This window comes from Nicotiana attenuata, unplaced genomic scaffold (genome assembly GCF_001879085.1).
Source record: "Nicotiana attenuata strain UT unplaced genomic scaffold, NIATTr2, whole genome shotgun sequence".
NCBI lineage: Eukaryota > Viridiplantae > Streptophyta > Magnoliopsida > Solanales > Solanaceae > Nicotiana > Nicotiana attenuata.
Window position 1 is genome coordinate 24,228 of NW_017674089.1, and position 6,429 is coordinate 30,656.

Here is a 6,429-nt window from a genome sequence, read left to right on the forward strand (position 1 = left end):
TAGCGGGAAATTTGAGGGCATAAATTTTTTGAGGGAGAAAAGATTTAGGGGGGAAATTTCAGCGGATTTTTTTTGGAATTGTTTAGAGCAACATTGTATTACATCAAGCACAGCCAATTGGTTTTTTATTTGACAACACTTTAAAAGTGAAGTGTTTACCTTCTAAAGGAATTGTTTAACCAAAAAAAAGAATTTTGACTAAGGCTATATTTTAGAAGAACACGGGTTACTGATAATCGCAAGATAATGAATAAAAAGAAGTAATTCTGGATAGCAAGATGGTAATCAAGAGAAACAAATAAATCAATGTCTATTCCAATAGTCTTTCGTGTCCTTACAACTGATCATATATCTCCTTTTTATAGGTACCTTTGAGAATGTACGTTTTGCTCGAATCATAATGAGACTATTATGAGTAATTAAAGACATTGAATACTACGTTACACAATCATTACATTCAAAATATATTCTCTAACGTATTCAGCATTTAATGCTCATTAAATACCGTATCTACACTCTTTTCTATTGTCAGATTCATTCCTTCTGATTCTCATATATAAATGACTTAAATAGGTAAGGGCGTCGTGTTACTTGTCTGATGTCCCGTGCCTCTTCCTCTTTCTTTGCTCGTATCTGTTGTAACTCCTGACTCGTGGCTAATTGCGATTCTTTGATCATTTGACTAATCCACGTGTCTTGACACGTCACCTTTATATATAAATATAATTTTCCCCAATACAGATAGTCCCCCCACTTTTCATTTATTCATCAGTTGAATATTTGGGAAGTGGATTTCATTAAAAGAGATTTTTTGTCACCATTAATGCTCTGACAAAATTGACGTTTCAATTGTCACTTCCATTTAATACGTTACACACGTGTCACCCTCTTATTGGTTTTACAATTTTGCAGCACTTTCTTAGGCTTTCTTTTCGGCTTTCCTGTTCACGAAGTGTCAGTTATCATTATTATGGCCCTTCCTTCATTGTACTTTTTCCTTTTGCCGGTTACCCATCAGTATAAATATAACTTCTTTACTTGTCTTTTACCACATAAAGAGTATCGAACACTTTAATTCTTCAAATGTCTATTCATTTCTTCTTCACTTCAATCTTCTTCGTCATGACTTCACCAGACCCTAACCCTAGGAGAACCCCTATTTTAGATAACTTCCCCAATGCCCCCATTAGGTATAGAAGAGGGGGTAGACTCCATAGCTTGGGGTCTGCTCGCGGTGGTAGCTCATCCACGCCTTCTCCTAGTTCTGGTCCCTCTTCGAGAACTAGAGGTTCCCTTTCTCAAAGGTCTTCTTCTAGGAACAAAGAACCTTCTGAGCCCTTACGAGAGCCTCTAGTTGAAGAGATAGTTCCAACAGAACTATTTTTTCACCATGATAGTGAATCTATTAGGAACCAAGTCGCTACTTTAGATCGTGCCGATGCTTTCCCTACTCAGATTACAGAAATATTAGCTCCTATAGTTCGTAAGGACTGTCACTGGAGTAGTGATTTTCCAATTATCATTCCCAATCCAGATCAGAGGATCACTTCCTACATGATTGGATTCTCCTTTGTTTATACATACCCTTTCACTCTAGGGTTTAAACCAGCCATTGACCCGGTCATTCTAGATTTTTGCCATTTTTTCAACGTTTGTTTGGGTCAAATTGGTCCAATTGTTTGGAGGGCTGTCGCCTGCTTGAGGCACCTCGCCAACATGGCAGATGTTGGCTTTACTTTCCCCCCCACCTAATTCACCTCTACTCCCCTAGGCTTTTCCGCAATGGTGTTTTTACCCTAGCAGCCAGGAGCAAGAGGGTTTTAGTGAGCCCCGAAGATGATAAAGACCGTGGCTGGTATGCTCGGTTTGTTGCTGCCCCCACTGCTGGTTTAGTGGGTGAAGATAACGTTCCCTTCCCTGAGAAGTGGAACTTTGCACGTAAGTGTTATATCTTTCTCGTACCTTTTTCTTTCAAGCTTATTAATTTCTCTAATGTCGCTTCTTTTCTTTTCTCAGCAACCATGGGTGTTGTGGAGAATGTGCCCAACTTTCGTGGTTGGGTAGAAAAATTGTTGAGGACCGCTCCAATGGAGGGTAGGTCATGGAAAAACCTTTCCAACCGTTACGGTTGGAAAGTAAAGACTCATGGTAAGAGTTTCTATTTTATCTTTCACATATATAAATATTTTCTATTATTGTTCTAACTTTTATCCTTCTTTTTATCAGGATTTGCTGTTCGAGGGGTTACTGCTGAGGCAGTTGCGGCCTCTCGGGACTCTTTGGGTACTCGTACCTCTTCATCCTGAGAAATAGTCTTGGGTTCTTCTTCTGCAAAAAGAAAAGCTACTGAAGAAGAAGACTCAGAAGAAGAGGATGAAGGAGGCTCCCTGGTGACGAGATCACGAGCTAGAAGACGTGTCGTATCTGACGACGAAGCTGAAATCTCACCTCGTCTTCCTCTCTTCGAACCTGTTGATACCCCTGTTATTATTCCTGATGATGACGTCACTTCACATGATACTCGTGAGTCCATTGACCAGATTTTTATCAGTGGTTTTGATAGTGGCAACTTAGGGCCTGTTTTAGATGAACTTCCCTTATCTTCCTTTTCAACTCCCGCACCTATGATTCTTTCTTTACCTGCCTCAACTGTCTCTATTCCTCCCTCTATTATTTTTACTCCTTCCACCGCTCCTCCCTTAACAATTCCCCCACCTATCGTTCACTATACGGAGGTAGGTTCTTCGAGTAGAAGTACTGCTATGAGGAGCGTTACTATTGAAGTCCCTGCTGATAGCAGCCTCTTGAGAAAGTCAGGTCAAGCTGACGTTTGGCTCGAGCCTTTAATTGGCCCAATCGAGAAAGTAAAACTAGAGAGCCATAGCAGCCTGACTTTAATGAATGACATAGTGCATGCCACTTTGAAGGTGTTTTCTTTCTTTCTCTTCTTTACTTTGTAAAAATTTTTACCCTCAAGATTCTTATTTCCCTTCCTTTTTCCTTAGGCCAATCTTATTGGCACTGAGCTGATGAACAGAATCTCTCTCTTGGAGAAGGTAGCACGTGATTCTCAGTTGGAAGCAAACAATTGGAAGGAACAGTTTGACAGTGCTCAAATTAACATAGAGGATTTACAAGAGAGCAGGAGTACCTTGGAACAGCAAGTGCGAGCATTAACTTCGGAGCAAGCGGTGATCAAGGCTTCCTTGAGCCAAGCTGAGAAAGAAAAAAAATGCCTTGAATCCTCCTTTTCATAACAGCTATCTAAGGCTAGCGAGGAGAACAGGGCGTTGAAGGCTCTATTGAATCAAAAAAAAGTTTATGCTGGGGAGCTTGTGCAAAACTTAACCCAAGCACAAGAAGACCTTAGAGTCTTTGTTGATAAGATACGTGCTTTAGAGAGCTCTCATGCTTCCCTTCAAGCTTCTTGTAATTCTGCCTTGGCCGAAAATGAAGAGCTCAAGAATGAGGTTACTGCTTGGGAAAAGGATTATGAGATCCTTGAAGAAAAATTTGATGTAGAGATAAGTTGGGCTTTTTTGAGTTCACGTCGTGATACCCTAATTGAAGTTGGGCAAGAAAACTTCGACCTGGAGTCAGAATTAGCTAAGGTTAATGAGACCATTGAACAAACTCAGCAAACACAGGACTTTCCTTCTCCCGTGATTGAAGCTCCCGTGGTTGAAGCTCATACGGGTATCAAATCTTCTTCAAGCCCAATCGAACCTACTGCCACAAGCCAGGTTGAAACCACATCTGCTAATGCTCTTGCTCAAGTTGAGCATGTTGCTGTGAATCAAGATCAACCCGCAATCGTTGATGCTCCTGTCCAAGTTGAGCTCGTTGTTGTTGATGCATCTTCTTCAGTTCCCACATCTTCTTAGTAAAAAATTTATCTTGAATTCCTTTTTTTTTTTTTTGCAGGTACCACTTTGGAAAGTTGTGTTAGAAACCCTTGGCTTCATTTAAGGGTTTATTTTAGAAAAATTGTAATCAAACACTTAGCTTCATTTGAGGGTTGATTTTGGAAACGCAAGTCCCCAAGTCTTTTTATGGGGCATTCTGTATAAACAATTCGTAGTTTTTCGACTAAGTTCTTACTTAGTCTTAAGCTTTTTAATATTGTTAGAAGTTTTCTCAATTACTATCTTAAACTTCTATTTATTTTATTCTTGCCTTTATTTCTAAGGACTTATAGAATAATCTGCATTTTTATTCTTTAGAAAATGCTTTTGTTAACTTCATGAATAGCTAAAGCAAACATGAGTTTTATAAAAGAGGGCCCTTTTATATTTCGACACTTAATGAAGAAGACGTCTCAACTTCATAATGGTGTTAACATACGCTAAAGAAATAGGAACACACATGTTTCTTTTGGAATAACATTGACAAATTTTTATTTGAACTTTGTCTAGTTTTGAATAATTCGTTACATGTATTTAAATTACATCTATAACTTTCTCGTAACTGTTTTTCTTGTAACAGATTTATAATTAGATTACAAATACGAGGTTTTTCTTCATAACCCGTTTCAGAATAATAAAAATACGAGGTTTTTCTTTATAACTCGTTTTAGTACATGGCTTTTACCCTAACTACAGTAAGGTTTTCTTTGGCCTTGGCTCGTGACTTTGTAACTTTTACTCTGCACTTGACTTTTTCAGGCTTGATTTCTCCTCAATCTTCTTTGCCTTCTTTATAACACATACTCGTGTGTATTATGTAATCCCCCAAGTGTTTGAGCGTTGAAGTATGAAGCCTCGAGCACTTGATTGCTTCTCTCATTTGGTCCTTTTCCTGAAAAGGAAAAATATATGGGACTCGGAGGTGCGATTTTAGATGAAGACTGCTTAACCCGTTTGTATTTCTATCAGAATAATTGTAACCCTAGGCCAAGAATTTTAGTTTATTCCGTGTGCCTTTCAGGTCGTGACTCATCATTTAGTACGGGTTAGCTTTTTTGCCTATCATCTAAAATCGTTAGTAAAATTTTAACAATTCAAAAAATAAACTTCAAAAGATGGGTACCTGACCGTGGGTATTCCTTAGAAATAGTATCTCTTCAGGTGAACAGTGTTCCAATGCGAAGGTAGTATTTTGCAATCCATTGTTTCCAACTCATATGCTCCTTTACCTGCAATGCCACTGATCCTATAGGGTCCTTCCCATGTTGGACTTAACTTTCCCGTATTAGCTGTCTTTGTAGATTGAAAAATCTTTTTGAGCACAAAGTCCCCAATTTCGAAAAATCTGAGTCGTGCTTTCCGGTTGTAGTACCGTTCTATGACTTGCTTTTGCGCTGCCATTCTTACCAATGCAGTTTCCCTTCTTCCTTCAAGTAAATCAAGACTCACACGCATTTCTTCGTTATTAGACTCGTCTGTTGCATGTGCAAACCTCGTACTTGGCTCTCCTATCTCGACTGGAATTAAAGCTTCTGCTCCATAAACCAACGAAAATGGTGTTTCTCCCATACTTGTTTTTTTGTGATGCGATATGCCCATAAAACACCAGGTAATACTTCTGGCCAATTTCCTTTTGACTCTTCTAAACGCTTCTTCAAATTGTTGATGATAATCTTGTTTGTTGACTCTGCTTGCCCATTACCCACCAGATGATAAGGTGTTGATGTAATCATTTTAATCTGCCAGCTTTGAAAAAATTCTGTGATTTGAGCTCCTATAAACTGAGGGCCATTATCACATACGGTTTCCTTTGGTACACCGAATCGGCATATTATATTGCGCCAAATAAAATCTCTGACTTTCTTTTCTCGTACCTGTTTGAATGCTCCTGCCTCTACCCATTTAGTAAATAATCAGTGAGTACGAGCAGAAATTTTACAAGTCCTTTCGCTTATGGCAATGGACCCAAGATATCCATTCCCCATTTCATAAATGGCCATGGTGCGATAACCGGATGTAATAACTCCGCGGATCTATGCATATTGCTACCGTACCTTTGACATTTATCACATTTAGCCACGAAACTTTCTGCTTCTTCTTCCATTTTAGGCCAGTAATAATCTGCCCTAATTAAGGTTCTTACCAGCGATTTTCCTCCGGCGTGATTCCCACAGTGCAACTCATGTATTTCCCTCATTACGTACTCCGTTTGAGAGGGTCCGAGGCATCTGGCTAAGGGGCCACCAAACATTTTACGATATAGGTTGCCCTGGTTTAAGCAGTACCGGGCAGCCTTTTTTCGAAGCGCATGAGCTTTTTTCTTGTCATCAGGGACGGTTCCATACTGTAAAAAAGCAACAATCTCGTTCCTCCAATCCCAAGTTAAATTATTAAAATTTACCTCATTCTTGTCAGGGTCGAGAACTGGATGAAATAAATGAATAATTGAGGTGTTTGCATCACTTGCCACATCAGCTGCAGATGCGAGATTAGCTAAGGCGTCTGCCTCGAGATTTTCATCCCT